Source organism: Hyla sarda, chromosome 9 (genome assembly GCF_029499605.1).
Source record: "Hyla sarda isolate aHylSar1 chromosome 9, aHylSar1.hap1, whole genome shotgun sequence".
In the NCBI taxonomy this organism is placed as follows: Eukaryota; Metazoa; Chordata; class Amphibia; order Anura; family Hylidae; genus Hyla; species Hyla sarda.
The window spans coordinates 129316724-129337703 of record NC_079197.1 but is presented as its reverse complement, the minus strand read 5'-3'; positions in this window follow the sequence as shown (position 1 = coordinate 129337703).

The following is a 20980-nucleotide window of genomic DNA, read 5'->3' as shown; positions in this document are numbered from 1 at the left end:
GGAGTGGCCACTCGCTGCGGAAGAGGTGCAGGAGCTGGCGGAGGAGATGGTTGCTGCTGCTGTAGCTGAGACTGAATCTGCTGTAGCTGCGACTGGAGTTGCTGAGTCATGGTGGTCAAGTACGACAGCTGGTGATCTTGTTGGGCAATCTGTCGGGCTTGCTGGGCGACCAGTGTGGGGAGGTCGGCGACAACAGGCAGAGGAACTTCAGCGGGATCCATGGCCGGATCTACTGTCACGATGCCGGCTGGCAGGAGGTGGATCCTCTGTGCCAGAGAGGGATAGCGAGGACCGTGCTAGTGGACCGGTTCTAAGACACTACAGGTTTTCACCAGAGCCCGCCGCAAAGCGGGATGGTCTTGCTGCGGCGGTAGTGACCAGGTCGTATCCACTAGCAACGGCTCACCTCTCTGGCTGCTGAAGATAGGCGAGGTACAAGGGAGTAGGCAGAAGCAAAGTCGGACGTAGCAGAAGGTCGGGGGCAGGCGGCAAGGTTCGTAGTCAGGGGAGATAGCAAAGTTCTGGTACACAGGGTATAAACACACAAAAACGCTTTCACTAGGCTCTAGGGCAACAAGATCCGGCAAGGAAGTGCAAGGGAGGAGACTAGATATAGCCAGGAAACAGATGGGAACCAATTAAGCTAATTGGGCCAGGCACCAATCATTGGTGCACTGGCCCTTTAAGTCTCAGGGAGCTGGCGCGCGCGCGCCCTAGAGAGCGGAGCCGCGCGCGCCAGCACATGACCGCAGGAGACGGGAACGGGTAAGTGACCTGGGATGCGATTCGCGAGCGGGCGCGTCCCGCTGTGCGAATCGCATCCCCAACGGCCATGACAGGGCAGCGCTCCCGGTCAGCGCTGACCGGGGAGCTGCAGGGAGAAAGGCGCCGTGAGCGCTCCGGGGAGGAGCGGGGACCCGGAGCGCTAGGCGTAACATTGGGCACTTTGAAATAGAATCCCTCATCACTTAATTGCCTATTTGCTTCTTGCAAATAGTAATTTTTATCCATTAAAACTACTAGGGATGAGCGAATCTAATCTGACAAACCCGAATTCGTTACGAATTTCAGGAAAAATTCGATTCACAACGAATATGAATATCGGCGCAATTTGATTGCGCAAATCGCTTCATTAAACTCCATTTAGTGCGGTCCAGGTCAAGGCCATCTAAAATGGCGGATACACATGTGAGGACATGGGGCAAGGAATCCTGGGAAGGCGGGAACAAGGGTAGATGGGATGGCCCTGAATCACATGCAGCATGCAGCCTGTCACCCCTGTGTATGTCACAGCCCTATATAATTGGCAGCCATATTGCAGCCAGTCACTTCAGCCTTTCATTGCAGAGCGATAGATAGGGATAGACAGTGCTGTGTGTTGGCCAGAAAAGCTTTTCTTTCCAGCAGCAATTCACTTCCTAATCACATCAGCGTTCTGTTGCCCAGAGGGACAGAGAGCAGTGTGTGTTGCACAGAAAAGCATTCTTACTGTAGCAAATCACCTCCCAGTCACTACAGCAATCTATTACATAGAGGAACAGAGAACAGTGTGTTGCACAGTGTGTTGCACAGAACAGCAGCGATTCACCTCAAGCACAAATCCTGCCTAGAGATTGAGAGAGAAAATGGAATTTTGGGTGTAGTACACAGCGATCGTGTGCACTGCTGGTGTTGTACACAAATACTTTTTTAAGCGTAGTGGAGCGCATTGTCCTCCCCTCATAAGTACATGCTACATACGTACATCTAAGTGGTGTACTATTTTAGTTACATAGTAACATAGTTCATAAGAATCCCTGGATCAACGTTCTGTCCCAATAAATCTAGTATACATAACCAGAAATGCTATTATTCTCCAAAAATGTATCCAGACCCTTTTTGAACTCTTTTACAGAGTTCACCATGACCACCTCCTCAGGCAGATAATTCCACAGTCTCACTGCTCCTACAGTAAAGAACCCCCATCTGTGCTGGTGTAGAAACCATCTTTCCTCTAAACGTAGAGGATGTCCCCTTGTTATAGATACAGTCCTGGGTATAAATAGATCATGGAGAGATCTCTGTACTGTCCCCTGATATATTTATACATAGTTATTAGGTCTCCCCTAAGCCTTCTTTTTTCTAAACTAAATAATGCTAATTCTGATAATAGGTATGCAGGTATCGTCCAACCAAGTCTCAAGTATAACCACTATATCATAATCCTCCTCAGACATTGTCAACTCCAGTTTGTCAGTTTTATTGGACAGACATCTGGCATTAGTCAACATGCAATTTAATTTTGTATTTTTTTTTCTATGAAGCCTATGCCTATTAACTATTCTAACCCCTCCCTCCGCTCCACCCCAGGTACATTAATACGTCCCTCCTCTCTATCTACACTATCTTCCCTCTCTTTGTTGTAGGTACCCTCCCCCCGTCTCTAGTTTAAACACTCCTCCACCCTTCAAGCCATCTTCTCCCCAAGCCCAGTTGAACCCTCCCCATTGAGGTGTAGCCCATCCCTACAGTAGAGCCGGTAACTAACAGCGAAGTCGGCCCAGTTCTTCATGAACCCAAACCCCTCCTTCCTACACCAGCTTCTGAGCCACTTGTTCACCTCCCTCATCTCCCGCTGCCTCTCTGGTGTGGCTCATGGTACAGGTAATATTTCAGAAAATAAAACCTTGGAGGTCCACCTACCTTTTACTTTGTCATTAGTGCCAATATGTACCATGACTGTTGGGTCCTCTCCAGCCCCACCCAACAACCTGTCAACCTGTGCCCACTCATTAAAGTTCCTTCCTGTTAAAGTCTCAAGGGCCTAGATACTGTGAAAGGCCAGGCAAAAGTGCACACCGGCTGGTGTTGTACACAAATACTTTTTTGAGCGTACTGTAGCGCATTGTCCTCGCTTTATAAATGCATACCACATATGTACATTTAAGTGGTGTACTATTTTGTTTCTGTTAAAGTCTCAATGGCCTAGATACTGTGAAAGGCCAGGCAAAAGAACTAACCAGCTGGTGTTGTACTTTTTATGAGTACTGTAGTGCATTGTCCTCCCCTCATAAGTGCATACCACATACGCACATCTAAGTGTTGTACCATTTTGTTCCTGTTAAAGTCTTAAGGGCCTAGTTACTGTAAAAGGCCAACCAAAAGTACACACCTGCCCAAAAGTACACACCTGCTGGTGTTGTAGACCAATACTGTTTAAAGCGTTCTGGAGTGCATTGAACACCCCTCATAAGTGCATACCACATACGTACATCTAAGTGTTGTACCATTTTGTTCCTGATAAAGTCTTAAGGGCCTAGTTACTGTAAAAGGCCAGCCAAGAGTACACACCTGCTACAGTTCTAGACAAATACTGTTTTAAACATCGTGAAGCGTATTGTACTCCCCTCATATACGCACTAAGTATGTCAGGCTAAGAAGTGCCAGGACATGCACAGAGGAGTGGCAGAGGCCTAAATTCATCAGGCACAGGAAGAGGTCACAGCAGACTAGGGGCAAGTGGCAGCAGGAGTCGCATAGAGAGGCCTGAGCTCCTGGTATCAGCTAGCGGTTGTGTCTCGACCAGCAACCTATCTTCTGTCATTGACTGGTTAACTCTGTCATCCACTTCATCACAAGTGACATCTGACATGCCCAGTCAACAGCCGGTGGGTTCCTCAATGACAACCAGCAGATGGCATGGCCTGGCAGAAGTCCCTGTCCTACAATTGCCTCTGTCCAATGCTGTTCCCACCCCCATAGAAGTATTTTATGCTGTGGGTTCAGCTCCACTTTTTAGTCAGGACGATCTACTAGAGGACAGTCAGCAGCCAAGCCAAGCCAAGAAGTGGAGGAGACATCCCCCGCTTCCTTTGCTAGGTAGTGATAAGAAGAGTGGCATGGTAAGTGGTGTTGGGAGCGTTCAGGCTCCTGAAGCACACACTTTTGAGGAACCTGAGGAGGACATCAGTGACGTGCTGATACAACTCAATGATGATGAAGCCAATCGCACTTGGGAGCTGGGTGCAGAAGGGGCTTCATCATCAGGAAAAGAGGGTGGCAGGTTGCCCGTGAAGCAGCAGTTGAGCCAGCAAGGTGGTAGCATGGTTGGGAGTCAGCATGGTGGAAGCAGTGGGAAGTCTGGAGCCAAACGTGCCCGTAGTAGACCACCTGTAGTGGAACAGGGGTCCCTGTATTCAGTCAGCCAGTGTGGACTGTTGGGGGAAAATGAGCTACTCTGCGGTGTGGCAGTTTTTCATCAAGTATCCAGAGGATGTTAACATGGCCACATGCAATTTTAAAAATGTCTTTAATCTTATAAATTGTGAAGCCCTTTGGTCTGGTCATGCTGCCGCCACCTCCAGGCTGTGTCATTCTGTCACCATATGGTCTACTCTCTGCTGCCACCTCCATTCTGCCACATTTCGGTAGTGCTGGGCGGTATGGCCTAAAATGAAATATAACAGTATTTTTTTTATTATCGCGGTATCACGATACCCCCTGTACCCCCGCCCCTGTGCCCACTAGCGGTGTCAAATGTGCCCCCCGCGATCGCTACCATCACTGCTAGCGGGGTCCCTGTGCCCACTAGCGGTGTCACAAGAATGCCGAGCGCAAGCGCGGCTCTGTTCCCCGTCCCTGTCAGCTCTCAGGATAAGGGAACAGATTTAAAAGCCTCGCGCGCAGCTAATGTAGTACTGCGCAGGCGCAGCACTACGCAAACAGCGTAGGGCTAACGTAGGCAGTGCTAGGAGCCTAGCGTTAGCTAGGAAGGCACTTCTGAAAAATGGGTTATCTGGACTAATGCACAGGGCCATTTAGGTCTGAATGACTGGCTAGATCTAAGTCCATTTTTGTGATCCGTTTACTTTCTAGTCTATCCCAGATTAGTAGTGGTTGTTTAAAAAAAAAATCTGTATTTTGTTGTATAGAAATGTGGTTTTATTGTACTTACACTTAGTGTGAATTGTGTGACATGCCTCTCTCTGATGCGGGTGGTGTCAGGAAGTATTTACCTGGCTTCCCATGTCAGAGTGTGCATGATCTGAGGAAGCGCGGTGTGAATAGATATCATGCACCTGTATTAGTCTCTGGTGCATTGCAATAGAATGAGATTTGCCTTCGGATGAGATGCTCTGCCTCCATCACATCCTATTGGCTCACACTTGTCACGTGACATATTAAACCGTCACGCATCGACGTGCACAGCAGTCTCAGTTTGGCTATCACAGGGAGAGGATCTCCTCTCCCAGTGATAGCTGAAGCTGCACCCGTAGTGCTGCGCCTGCGTAGTACTACTTCACCTGCGCCCAATGCTCTTCTGTATGTTCCCCGCTCCCTGAGAGTTAACGGGGGACGGGGAGTAGAGCTGCGGGCGTGGGGAGGTACGCTGACAGCGCTATTGGGCATAGGGATCCCGATAGCTCGGTGGGAGGCAAAGCTGATGACAGTGCTATCGGGCATAGGGGTCCCGATAGTGCTGTTGATCGATAGCGCTGGCGGGAGGCACGCTGACAGCGCTATCGGGCATTGGGATCCCGATAGTGCTGTGGACCTGTCGCGCTTGCGGGGAGGCACGTTGATGACAGCGCTATCGGGCATAGGGATCCCGATAGCACTGTAGATCTATAAAACAGTAAATGTAATAAAACAGTAAATGTATGAGCCGTATGAGCTGAGTAAATGTATGAGCTTCTGTGGCCCGATTCTGCTCTCGGAATCGGGCCACAGAGCCCATGAGAGCTCCGTGCAGCTTCAGCTGAATCGGGCCACAGAGGCCATGAGAGCTCGATGCAGCTCCGTGCAGCTTCAGCTATCACAGGGAGAGGAGATCCTCTCCCTGTGATAGCCAAACTGAGACTGCTGTGCGCGTCGATGGTTAAATATGTCACGTGACAAGTGTGAGCCAATAGGATGTGACGGAGGCGGAGCATCTCATCCGAAGGCAAATCTCATTCTATTGCAATGCACCAGCGCTCCGCCGACCATGTCTGGTTGTTTGCACCTGCAAGAATTAAGAAGATTGTTGGTGACAGCAGCTTATCGTGAGTGCCTCCCATTTCTTCTTTCATTGCTTGCAAAAACATACAAAGCTATACTGTCCAGCTAATGTGTTAGCATCTGTTTGTGGAAAATGTGGCTTGGATGCCTCTTGAGGATAATCATTTTACAAATGATATCACTATGTTTAGATTTATGTTGTGAGTTATTTTGGTTGTCCTTTTTGAGCTGAGAAGATTCTTTTCCCATAAGATACATAAAAACATAGAATGTTTCTGCAAATAAGAACCCTTCTACCAATCTATTCCACCCAATATTCTAAATACTATGAACAGTCCCTGGCATTATGCCTATCCCATGCATTATTAATCCCTTTACTCCTTAGCCTGTTTTGACCTTAAAGGGGTACTCCACTGAAAAAAAAAATCTAAATCAACTGGTGGAAGAAAGTTAAACAGATTTGTAAATTACTTCTATTTAAAAATCTTAATCCTTCCAGTACTAATCAGCTATTATATGCTCCACAGGAAGTTCTTTTCTTTTTGGATTTACTTTCTGTCTGACCACAGTGCTCTCTGCTGACACCGCAGTCCGTGTAAGGAACTTTCCAGAGTAGAAGCAAATCCCCATAGCAAACCTAACATAGTAACATAGTTCATGAGGTTGAAAAAAAGAGTCCATAAAGTATATCCCTAATGAGTCCCTACTGAGTTGAGTTGATCCAGAGGAAGGCAAAAAAAAACTCATATTAGAGGTAAAAATTCCTTCCCGACTCCAAATATGGCATCAGAATATATCCCTGGATCAACGTTCTGTCCCTATAAATCCAGTATACATAACCAGCGATGTCATTATTCTCCAAAAATGCATCCAGACCCATTTTGAACTCATTTACATAGTTCACCATGACCACCTCCTCTGGCAGAGAATTCCACACTCTCAGTGCTCTTACAGTAAAGAACCCCCGTCTGTGCTGGTGTAGAAACCTTCTTTTCCATAGACATAGAGGATGTCCCCTTGTTATAGATACAGTCCTGGGTATAAATAGATCATGGGAGAGATCTCTGTACTCTCACCTGATCTATTTATACATAGTGATTTGGTCACCCCTAAGCCTTATTTTTTCTAAACTAAATAACCTTAATTCTGATAATCTTTCTGGGTACTGTAGTCCTCCTATTTCCCGTATTGCTCTGGTTGCCCGTCTTTGAACCCTCTCCAGCTCCACTATATCTTTCTTGTACACTGGTGCCCAGTACTGTACACAGTATTCTATGTGTGGTCTGACTAGTGATTTGTACAGCGGTAGAATTATTTCCTTGTCTTGGGCATCTATGCCCCTATTGATGCACCCCATGATTCTATTTGCCTTGGCAGCAGCTGCCGACACTGGTCACTACAGCTAAATTTACTATTAACTAAGACTCCTAAGTCCTTTTACATGTCAGTCGTCCAAAGTGTTCTCCCATTTAATACATAATCCCAGCCCAGATTTTTCCTCCCCATGTGCATTACCTTACATTTATCAGTGTTGAACCTCATTTGCCACTTCCCAGCCCAAACCTCCAACCTATCCAGATCCATTTGTAACAGTGCACTGTCCTCTATAGTGTTTACGGCTTTACAGAGTTTAGTATCATCTCCAAAGATTGCTACTTTATTATTCAACCCCTCTACAAGGTAATTAATAAATATATTAAACAGAACCTATCCTGCTCTGGGCAGTTCTTGATATGGACAGAGGTGTCAGCAGAGAGCACTGTGGTCAGACAGAAAGGAAATTAAAAAAGAAAAGAACTTCCTGTGGATCATAAAGCAGCGGATAAGTACTGGAAAGATTAAGATTTTTTAATAGAAGTAATTTACAAATCTGTTTAACTTACTGGCACCAGTTGACTTTAAAAAAAAAGTTTTCCAGTGGAGTACACCTTTAACCCCTTAGCGCATGTGGACGTTTATGAACGTCCATATGCACGTCTCCATATATAATGTGCACTCACCCAGTGGGTCCCGGTTGCTATAACCGACCAGGACCCACGCCAATGCCGGACATCGCCGATCGGGCTGATGTCCAGCATTAACTCTTTAGAGGCGGCGATCAAAGTTTATTGCCGCGTCTAAAAGTGAAAGTAAAAGCATCCCAGCTGCTCAGTCCGGCTGATCGGGACCATCGCGATAAAATTGCTATGTCCCAATCAGCTAGGACACAGCAGGAGGTCCCCTCACCTGTCTCCTGCGCGTCCGTTCGTTGATTCCACCAAGCCTGAAATCCAGGCTTGACCAATCGACCGCCGATAACACTAATCCCTGCCATTGAATGGAAGGTAAAATAGGTTTGTAAACTGTATTACAGGCTGTGCTACATGTGTCACACAATCAGATAGCTGGACGCTATGTGTCTGGTTAGGGACCAATATGGAGGCCTTGTTATGTTCCTAAGATATTGCTAATGACTTTGGTTGTGCAAGATGTTCTTGGGTAATGTTGTCACTCTATATTTTCAAGGCATTCATTGAACCCAAGGGGGCTCATTGTGTTCATTTTGAAAATCCAGTAATTTTCCCTCTTTTTGGGTCTCATGAATCTATCTTCTGCATCTTCAGGAATCCGTTTTATTGTGGTCACTTGGAAATCCAAGAACTCGCTGCTATGGGAGTGGTGTGGCGAGATACACTGTGTTTAGGGAAGTTGTGGAGGATGTTAAGCCTGTGTTTGTTCATCCGACTTCTAAGTGTCTGGATCTTTCTCCCTATGTACTGAAATCCACATGTACATTCTAATAAATAGATGATATGGGTAGAGGAGCAAACTATTCTGGTTTTCATTGCAAAGGTTTCACCATTCATTTGACATGTTATGGAGGTGACCCCATTTGTTATATTCTGGCATAATTTGCATGCTTTTAGGTTGCATTTGTAACAGCCAGGTATTTTCTTTTCTAATATGTTAGTAGTACTTCTTTTTTCTTTTAAATGTATTTTTGATGGTGGCAGCACTCCTGAAAGTAATCCTAGGATTCTTAGGAATGATGTCTCTTGTGATGAAATTCAGCTGGTACCGGTCTTGTATTCGGGTCTGTTTGAGACCCGAGGTGCTAGGGAAGACAATGCTCTTTTTATTTTTTCTTGTTGTAGGTTTGGTATTCCTCTTTATATTCAGGGCTTTCTCGTATGCTGCCTTGATGATCTTGCTGGGTAGCCTTTATCTTTCAGGCAAGTTTTTATGATTTTACTCTGTTTAATATAATCACTGCTCTTAGAACAGTTTCTTGGTACTCTAACAAACTGCCCAAAGGGGATATTAAGTTTGCAGTTTTTATAGTGAAGGCTGGTAAAGTCAAGAAGACTGTTACAGTCCACTTCCTTGAAAAAAGTGGTAGTGACGATGTCTTTGCCCTCTGAGAACAGTTCAAGGTCCAGGTATTCGATTTTGACAGCATCGCACTTGCCTGTTAGTTTCAAATTCCATGTATTATTGTTCAGATATTGGGTAAAATATTGGAATGCCTTCTTGGAGCCATTCCAGATGAATAGTAGATTGTCTATGTACCGTTTGTACATGACGTTGTTCTATTGCCCAGGGTGTTGTTGTAAATTAGGTTTTCTTCGAATGCGCCCATATATAAATTTGCGAACGATGGCACAAAGTGCATCCCCATGGCGGTCCCTGTAATTTGCAGGTACAAAGCGAATTGAACTTAAAATAGTTGTGATGCAATATGAAGTCGATGCTGTCCAGAACAAATTATTTCTGCTTAATGGGCATATGGGTGTCTGTATCCAAAACATTCTTGATGACATTTAAACCTAGGTGATGTGGAATGTTGGAAGACATAGCAGAAACATTAAGAATGGCCCATCTGTATTCTGGTTTCCATTCTTCTTTCTCAAGTATGTTGGTTAGTGACGTATTTTTGAAAGAAAATGTCCACATACTGTGATAGATTTCTGGTGATGGACTGGATGCCAGATATTATTGGATGGCCTGGGGGGTTCTTCTGGTCTTTGTGGACTTTTGGTAAGTGATAGAAAATAGCCGTCCTGGGGTACTCAACTTTAAGATACTCTTTTTCTTTCTTTGTTAGAATACCGCAGGCAAAGGCTGCATCAACCATTTTATAGCATGCTTCTGAATCCTGCTTTGTAGTGTCTTCTTGTAAGGGAATGTAATATTCTGTTTCTGTGATGATCCATAAAGCTTCTGCCATATAAGAGTCTCGGTCCTGAATGACAATTCCCACTCCCTTTTTGGCACTTCTTATAACGACATTCGTATTATTAGCAAGGGCAGATAATACTTTGGGCTGTTCTTTGGACAGGTTTGGGTATGGCTTGGCTGCCTATATTCCTGAATTCTTCTGCAACCGGAGTATAAGATGGTTTAATCTATTGGCCTTTATGGGGAGTGGGGAAGAAAGTAGATGGAGGTTTGAGGTAGGTGGGAATGGGTGAAGGGTCGAGTCCCCTGGAAGGCTCCATTTGTGGGGGTATTTCCTTGTTGGAGTGGACTGTAACAGTCTTCTTGACTTTACCAGCAATCACTATAAAAACTGGAAATGTAATATCCCCTTTGGACAGTTTTTTAGAGTACAAAGAAACTGTTCTAAGAGCAGGGATTATATTAAACAGAGTAAAATCATAAACACTCGCCTGAAAGATAAAGGCTACCCCAGCAAGATCATCAAGGCAGCATACCAGAAAGCCCTAAATATAAAGAGGAACACCAAACCTACAACAATAAAAAATAAAAAGAGCATTGTCTTCCCTAGCACCTCAGGTCTCAACCACACCGAAAACAAGACCAATACCAGCTGAATTTCATCACAAGAGACATCATTCCTAAGAATCCTAGGATAATTTTCAGAAGAGATGCCACCATCAAAAATACATTGGCTTCTAGTCAGTACCAGCTTCATTTCATCACAAGGTACTCGGCATCACATCACATTATCCATAATATTATGACCAAACACTGGATAATCCTTCTCCATGATCCTTTCCTCAGAGACAGCGTTCCTAAGAATCCTAGGATTACTTTCAGGAGAGCCACCACCATCAGAAATACATTGGCTCCTAGTCATTTAAAAGAAAAAAGAAGTACTACTAACATAGGAGAAAAGAAAATACCTGGCTGTTACAAAAGCAACCTAAAAACATGCAAATTATGCCAGAAAATATGGGACAATGTGGAAGAAGGCACTTACGGAACTAAGCCTGGAGAGGAAAGCAGGAATACACAGATAGGTATACTGACAGTGCTAGCCTGTGTCAGTGGTGCAGTGGTGCTCAGCCCAGTAGAAAATGGGAACTTCAGTAGAAGAGAAACAAAAGGAGGTGACACTCACCATACAGGAAACTTCTTTATTCACGTTGCGGTGACAGCAAGCAGGTGGCAGGCGGGGGAGGAAGTGCGCAAGGTGCACAAAACAATTTGTCCCGGCAGCCCCATCCTCATCCCCACTCCCCCGCCTGCCACCTGCTTGCTGTCACCGCAACGTGAATAAAAAAGTTTGCTGCATGGTGAGTGTTGCCTCCTATTGTTTCTGATATAACAAATGGGGTCACCTCCATAAAAAGTCAAACGAAACCTTTGCAGTTAAAAACTAGAATAGATTGCCCCTCTACCCATATTATCTATTTATTAGAATGTATATGTGGATTTCAGTACATTGGGAGAATGATCCAGGCACTTAGAATTCGGATGAACAAACACAGGTTTAACATCCTCCACAGCTTGCCTAAGCACAACGTATCTCTCCACGCCACCATCTCCCATAACAGCGAGTTCATGGATTTCCAAGTGACCGCAATTGAACAGATTCCTGAAGACGCAGAAGATAGATTCATGAGACCCAAAAAGAGGGAAAATTACTGGATTTTCAAAATGAACACGACGAGCCCCTTTGGGCTCAACGAATGCCTTGAAAATATTGGGTGACAACATTACCCAAGAACATCTTGCACAACCAAAGTCATCAGCAATATCTTAATAACATAACAAGGCCTCCATATTGGTGCCTAACCAGACACATAGGGGGAGATTTATCAAAGGATTTAGACTGGTTTTTCCTGTCTAAATTTGTCGCACAGAAAGTCGCAGTCTAAATATGTGCGACTTTTCTGCGACTTTTGCTGTAGAGGATTTTTAGAACATGATGCATGCAAGTCTATTTTAGATGGAAATGCATTGGAAAATGCATTGGTGCTGAATTTATCAAGTGCGACTTTTGTGCGACAAGTCGCATCTGCCCAAAATACGCTGAAATGTCAGACCATGTTGGAGCAGGTCTAAATGCAGTTTAAGCTGTAGACCCTGAAGTCTGAGCACAGAATTTATCAAGGGCTGTGAGACCTTTGATAAATTAGGAGCACAATAGACAGGAGACTAGCACATACGCTGGTCTATAAGCATACCCAGAATAGACTAGATTAGGAAATGTCCCCCATAGTGTCCAGCTATCCGATTATGCGGCACATGTAGCACAGCCTGTAATACAGTTTACAAACCTATTTTACCTTCCCCTGCTACTTATTAGTTCAACCACTCAGTCATCATACCAGTCTGGATCCATATATGCCTTTTCGTTCCCCATACTACATACATGAAGCATCTGGGACTTTGTCCCCACATATCCTGTCTGCATGTACCCTGCCAGTCCCTCATTCTGCGCTGTCCCGGGAGCACATTCAGGTTTTATCCCCCGCCCGCACCTGAACACACTTCTATCCATAGGTTACCCACAGTGCCCCCTGCTGTATAAGCAGCCCAACTCTTAATACGATCAATTAGCTTTGTGTCCATTTGTCTGTCACATCAACAGCAGTGCCGTCTTTATTATTCATTATCATTTTTTTCCACGTAACATCAACACTACAAATGGATTCACCAAAAGGAAATCCTGTTTGCCTTTACATTTATCCTTCCATGATCCTTCCTTCCGCCACATCTAATTGTCTCTCACCACTAACCGGCTTCTCTCCAGCTAAGGGTATTCTGTGACTGCTGATGCACACATACTGTCGGCACTTAGGACCCGGCGGCAATCCATTGTGCAAACCTTGCAACATACACAACTTACCTATCCCCTTACGACTATGAGCATGCTGTGACTTCTAGTAGGTGCACATACGTATACACTGATGGCACCTAGGACCCAGCTTCAACCCGGTGAACACATCGCACAGCACACACATGCCATGCACCTACAGCGCTCCAGACCGCCAGCACAATCTTGAGCTTTCGGTCCTCGGACAAAGAATCATTTTAGGATTACAGTGCTCCCTCAAGTTACATTATTAATTGGTTCTGGGATGACCATTGTATGTTGAAACCATTGTATGTTGAGACCAAAACTCTATGGAAACCTGGTAATTGGTTCTAAAGCCCCAAAATGTCATCCAAAAATAGGAAAAAGTGAGGATTAAAGAAAAATAAGAAGATAACGAATATAGATAAAGCAAATCCTTACATATAAAAGTAAGAAAGATCTGCTGGGAGCTGTAATCACTGTCTATGTCAGTGTTTTCCAAGCAGGGAGCCCCCAGCTGTTGCAAAACTACAACTCCCAGCATGCCCGGACAGCCAAAGGCTGTCCGGGCATGCTGGGAGTTGTAGTTTTGCAACAGCTGGGGGCACCCTGCTTGGGAAACACTGGTCTATGTAGAGGACAGGAGCTTCTTCGGGGTCCTGTACAGTACATGCAATGTCCTAAAAAAGTAACATGGAGTCGCCCTGACCTGGTGTCCAAAGGAGCAGGTAACCCTGGAACAGGTAAAGTGTACAGAACAAGTAATACCTCCCTGTACTGTAGGGGGCGCTACCAGACACCAGTCAGTGCATACACTTCAGTAATACAGGTAAAGAGTACAGAACATGTAATACCTCCCTGTACTGTAGGGAGCGCTACCAGACACCAGTCAGTGCATACACTTCAGTAATACAGGTAAAGTGTACAGAACATGTAATACCTCCCTGTACTGTAGGGGCGCTACCAGACGCCAGTCAGTGCATACACTTCAGTAATACAGGTGTTTTACCAGTAAATTTCCCATTCTGATTGGTCGGTTCTTCCGGCCATTGACAAGTTTCACAGATCTGGACTGTCTGTACATTGTATGTTGAGTCTGGTTTCAACTTACAATGGTCGAGAAAAGACCATTGTATGTTGAAACTATTGTATGTTGAGGCCATTGTAAGTTGAGGGATCACTGTACACATTCTTTCCATGTATATGTTTATTGTAAATCCTTTACACTGTTTTTTATTGTGCTTTTATTTGTGGAAAGTTTTATCACTGCATTTGCTTCACATCATGTAGTGTCCAATAGTGTTGCTCGCGAATATTCGCAATACAAATTTTATTCGCGAATATCGCACTATATATTCGTAATTACGAATATTGTTTTTTTTTTTTTTCTTCACAGTACACATCACAGTGATCATCCCTCTCTGCTTCCAGCTTGTGTGGTGTAAAGAAGGCTCTAATACTACTGTGTGAGACTGGTGTGCGCATTTTCGCATATGCGAATATTTGCATATGCTAATTTTCGCGTATGCGAAAATAAACGCGAATATGCGCGAATATATGACGAATATCCTACCATATATTCGCGAATATTCGCGAATTTGAATATGGTCTATGCCGCTCAACACTAGTGTCCAACACGTCAGCTGTCCCGTCCCACTGACGTCATTAAGAGTTGGTGCCGTTTTCTGTATTTTAAATCTGTAACATTTCAGTCTCTTGTCACGCCATACTCACATTGATAAAGAGGTTGCTATACATCGAAATCTCTGGCTAATAAATTAACATTTTATCTTCAACCCGTCTGAAGCAAGTCCTTTCCAGTGGATAGCGCCTGTTACCCGGTATTGTTCTTCTACCCTCCAGATGTTTATTTGTACTCATCGGTCTGGGGAATCCGCAGAACCAATAATCGGGAGGCAGCACCACCACCACGGATAATCCATTATGCTTCCATAAGTTGTTGTGTCTTTGGAAACACAACAACCAAAGGTGAGCAGTTTCTTTACTGAGATTGTCACTTTTATCCTACCTTTTGTCACAATACTACTCTATGGGAAGCTCTGCATTATTTTTTTCCTGCCTAGCCCTCTATTTTTTTTTTCGGGACATGTTGACTTTTTGGGGGGAACTATTTTTGGATGTGTTTTTGGGTGCATTATATATATATATATATATATATATATATATATATATATATATATATATATATCTTTTTAATTTTTTTCAAATTTTTATAACACTTTAATTTTTTTATTATCATACACAAAATTCTGTATTGTACACATCTATACTCCACTGAATTATGCCTATGCCTGTCAGTTTTACACTGAAAAGCATAGTATAGCAGATCAGACTTAACCTTAGGTAGAGGCTGATCATTGTAATGGGTCATGGCAGGTAGTGGATCCTCTGGACCTGTGTGGATGATGAGGTGTGCCATGCCAGGCAGCGGGGTCTAAGGTGCTGCTGGTTTTCACCAGAGCCCGCTGCAAGGCAGGATGGTCTTGCTGCAGCAGGCAGCACCGAGGTCGCTACCCCTGACACGACTTGTTCACACAGGTAGCTGGGGGGTGGCATGGCACAGAAGGAGACTGGCAGGACGTGGCAAGATGGTAGTAGGTCAGGGCAGGTAAGACAGGGTAGGTAAGGTAGCAAGGAACAGGTACACGATAACAGGAACAGACTTTCACTGTGGCACAAGGTAACCAAAGATCCGGCAGAGAACCAAGGGAGGAGCTGATATTTAAGGACAGGGTGCAGGTGTAGACACTTGATTAATTGAGCACTGGCCCTTTAAGAGCAAGAGTTCCAGTGCGCGTGTGCCCTAGGATGCAGGGGCACCCACACCGGGGCTGCGAGGACACGGAGAGGTGGAAGATTAGGGAGGTGAGTGACGGGCTGGGATTCGCATGCAGTAGCGTACCGCGATGCGAATCCCAGCCCCGCCGGCAGTGGGGTCATAAGCAAAGAGCGCTCATGCCCAGGATGTCCGGCCAAAGCGCAGGTGTTACAATCAGCTTCTGTTGCCATGACAAAAGAGGGTATTGGCAGGCCTCTGGTTGTCATGGCAACCAGAGGCGGTCTGCTTTCATTTTGCAGAGCGCCGATCGGGGAACAGAGGGAGCTCCCTCCCTCTGTAACCCTATTAGACGCTGCGGTCACAGTGACTACAGCATCTATAGGGTTAACTCAGGATCGGAGCACAGCTCCGATCCTGAGTGCTGCAGGTGGCTGTGCTCCGATCCTGAGTGCTGCAGGTGGCTGTGCTCCGATCCTGAGTGCTGCAGGTGGCTGTGCTCCGATCCTGAGTGCTGCAGGTGGCTGTGCTCCGATCCTGAGTGCTGCAGGTGGCTGGGCTCCGATCCTGAGTGCTGCAGGTGGCTATGCTCCGATCCTGAGTGCTGCAGGTGGCTGTGCTCCGATCCTGAGTGCTGCAGGTGGCTGTGCTCCGATCCTGAGTGCTGCAGGTGGCTGTGCTCCGATCCTGAGTGCTGCAGGTGGCTGTGCTCCGATCCTGAGTGCTGCAGGTGGCTGTGCTCCGATCCTGAGTGCTGCAGGTGGCTGGGCTCCGATCCTGAGTGCTGCAGGTGGCTGTGCTCCGATCCTGAGTGCTGCAGGTGGCTGGGCTCCGATCCTGAGTGCTGCAGGTGGCTGTGCTCCGATCCTGAGTGCTGCAGGTGGCTGTGCTCCGATCCTGAGTGCTGCAGGTGGCTGTGCTCCGATCCTGAGTGCTGCAGGTGGCTGTGCTCCGATCCTGAGTGCTGCAGGTGGCTTCCTGCAACGGGGCCCTCCCTCTCCTCAGATCGCTTCACTGTGTGAAGCAACAGAGAAGAGGGGGAAGGAGGAGACCCCCGCAATATCACTGCTCTTGGTCTGTTAGTACTGACGAATAGCAGCGATTGCCGGCCAGGGACCGCTGCGATTGGTCCCTGGCCAGCTTCAGGGACTCTCGACTGTGCTTAGTAAACTGTCAAAGTAGTAAACTGGCGGAGCTGTGACAGTTTAAAAAGATAAGGTACATGTATGTGGTAATGCAGCAAGTACATGTACCTGATATTGTGGGATCGGGTAAAGGGTACTCTGGTGGAAAACAATTTTATTTTTGTTATATCAACTGGTTCCAGAAAGTTAAACAGATTTAGTTTCTATTCAAAAATCTTAATCCTTCCAGAGGAAGTGGAGTTGCTCTTTTTAGTCTGACCACAGTGCTCTCTGCTGACATATCTGTCCATGTCAGGAACTGTCCAGAGTAAGAGCAAAGCTTCATAGCAAACCGATCCTGCTCTGGACAGTTCCTGATATGGACAGTGGTGTCAGCAGAGAGCACTGGGGTCAGACTAAAAAGAACAACTCAACTTCCTCTATAGCATACAGCAGCTGATAAGAATGGAAGGATTAAGATTTCTAAGCAATAGAAGCAATTTACAAATCTGTATAACTTTCTGGCACCTGCAGATTTGAAAAAAAAAAAAAAAAAAACTTGTTTTCCACTGGAGTAAACTCCTTCACTGTATTTGCAGCAACCACTTCTGAAGGAAGGCTATTCCATGCATCCACTACTCTCTTAGTAAAGTAATACTTACTGGTATCACTACAGAAACGTTTGCCCCTCTAATATTAACTTATATCCTCTTGTTGTACTCTTGTTTGTTTATTCTCTTTATGTAATTAAAAGATTTTATCACATCCCCTTATATCGTCTTTCTTGCCAGCTATAAGATCCTTTAAAGCGTAGTTTTGTTTCGTTGGTCGATGGCGACGACGCACAGGGACATGAACGTGCCTGTGCATCGTCGTCAAGACAACGTCAATAGTCCGGGGCCGGGCCCGGATCGGTGTAGAGGATGATGACAGGTGGTGATGATGAAGGGGGGGGATGATGACAGGCGGTGATGTTAAAGGGGGGATGATGACAGGCAGTGATGATGACAGGCGTTGATGATGATAGGCGTTGATGATAAACGGTGATGATGATGACAGGCAGTGATGATGACAGGCGGTGATGATGATAGGCGGTGATGATGAAGGGGTGATGATGACAGGGTAATGATGAAGGGGGGGATGATGACAGGCAGTGATGATGAAGGGGGGGATGATGACAGGGTGATGATGACGGGGGTGATAATGACGGGGCTCTGGATGATGACAGGGGGGATGATGACATGAGGGATGATGTATTTCCCACCCTAGGCTTATAGTCGAGTCAATAACTTTTCCTGGGTTTTTGGGGTAAAATTAGGGGCCTCGGCTTATACTCGAGTATATACGGTATGCTAAAATTCCAGCCCCAAACTCTTATTTTTCCATTTATGGGGCTGTATGAGGGCTCATTATGATGCCATGATCTGTAGTGATTATCAGTTACATTTTTGGATCATTTTTGGATCATTTTATAAATTTTTTTTAGTGACCAAAAAACAACAATTCTGGACTTCGGATATTTTTTTATATATATATATATATATACAGTGCCTTGCAAAAGTATTCACCCCCTTGACACTTTTGTATCTTGGTACATTACAGCCATAAGTTCAAAGTTTTGTTAGAGTGCGTTCCCACACGGCGTATACGCAGCGTATTTGATGCTGCGCAAAATTTACGGCAGCAGCGGGAAATACGCTGCGTATTCCTTGCTCACTATACACACAGGGCTTTCCGGCGGCAGCCCTATGCGTGTAGTGAGTTTTGGAGGCGGAGCCATGCATCAAAGTCATGCCGGCACATGGCCCCGCCTCTAAAACTCACTACACGCATAGGGCTGCCGCCGGAAAGCCCTGTGTGTATAGTGAACAAGAAATACGCAGCGTATTTCCCGCTGCTGCCGTAAATTTTGCGCCGCGTCAAATACGCTGCGTATACGCCGTGTGGGAACGCACCTTTAATCTGAATTTTATGTGATGGATCAGATCACAAAAGTCTGTGTAAAGTGAAAAATATATAAATTTAGCTATTGTTTAGAAATAAAAAACTGAAAATTTACATGTGCGTATATATTCACTCCCTTTGTTAGCAAGCCCATAAAAAGCTCTTGTGCAACCAATTAGCTACAGAAGTCACATAGTTAGTGAAATTATGTCCACCTGTGTGCAATCTTAGTGTCACATGAGCTGTCATTACATATACACACTTTTTTTTTTTAAAGGCCCCAGAGACTGCAAAACGTAAGCAAAAGGCATCAGTAACCAAATACTGGCATGAAGACAAAGGAACTCTCCAAACAAGTAAGAGACAATGTTGTTGAGAAGTAGTGTTGCTCGCGAATATTCGCAATGCAAATTTTATTTGCTAATATTGCATATTCGCGAATTCGCGAATATCCGCGAATATAGCACTATACATTCGCAATAACAAATATTCTTTTTTTTTTTGTTTGTTTGTTTTTTCACTTTTTTTTTTTCGCATATGTGAATTTTCGAATATGCTAATTTTGTTATTTGCTAATTTTCGCATATGCAAATTTTCGCATATGCGAAAATAAATCACGAATATTCTGAATATGCGAATTTAGCGAATATATGGCGAATATTCGTCCAGATATTCGCGAAATATCGCGAATTCGAATATGGCCTATGCAGCTCAACGCTATTGAGAAGTACAAGTCAGGGTTAGGTTATAAAAAAATATCCAAATCTTTGATGATCCCCAGGAGCACCATCAAATCTATCATAACTAAATGGAAAGAACATGGCACAACAGCAAACCTGCCAAGATACGGCCGCCCACCAAAACTCACGGGCCGGGCAAGGAGGCCATTAATCAGAGAGGCAGCACAGAGACCTAAGGTTATCCTGGAGGAGCTGCAGAGTTCCACAGCAGAGACTGAAGTATCTGTACATAGGATGACAATAAGCTGTACGCTCCATAGAGTTGGGCTTTATGGCAAAGTGGCCAGAAGAAAGCCATTACTTAAAGCTAAAAACAAAAAGGCACATTTTGCCACAGGCATGTGGGAGACTCCCAAAATGTATGGAGGAAGGTGCTTTGGTCTGATGATACTAAAATTGAACTTTTCGGCCATCAAAGAAAACGCTATGTCTGGCGCAAACCCATCACATCACCCAAAGAACACCATCCCCACAGTGAAACATGGTGGTGCCAGCATCATGCTGTGGTGATGTTTTTCAACAGCCGGAACTAAGAAACTTGTCAGAGTTGAGGGAAAGATGGATGGTGCTAAATACAGGGATATTCTTGAGCAAAACCTGTACCACTCTGTGCATGATTTAAGGCTAGGACGGAGGTTCATCTTCCAGCAGGACAATGACCCCAAACAAACTGCTAAAGCAACACTCGAGTGGTTTACGTGGGAAACATGTAAATGTGTTGGAATGGCCTAGTCAAAGCCCAGATCTCAATCCAATCAAAAATATGTGGTCAGACTTACAGATTGCTGTTCACAAGCGCAAACCATCCAACTTGAAGGAGCTGGAGCAGTTTTTCAAGGAGGAATGGGCAAAAACCCCAGTGGTAAGATGTGGAAGCTCATAGAGACTTATCCAAAGCCACTTGGAGCTGTGATTGCCGCAAAAGGTGGCTTTACAAAGTATTGATTTTAGGGGGTGAATAGTTATGCACATTGATTTTTTTCTGTTATTTTGTCCTATTTGTTGTTTGCTTCACAATAAATAAAAAATAAATAAAAATCTTCAAAGTTGTGGGTATGTTCTGTAAGTTAAATGATCAAAATCCTCAAACTATCCATGTTAATTCCAGGTTGTAAGGCACCAAAATACGAAAAAAAAGTCAAGGGGGTAAATACTTCTGCAAGGCACTGTATATGCTGTTCACTGTGTGGGAAAAAGGGGTGATTTAAACTTTTATTTGGGGAGTTTGTTCACATTTATAATTGTGCTCAGGGCTTACATTCAAGCTTGTGGTAGCAAGCGCTGAATACACAACTACACAAACCATACATTGACTTACTAAGCGGTTTGAGTTGTTCATACTTGAGATTGCACCTACATACAAACCTAT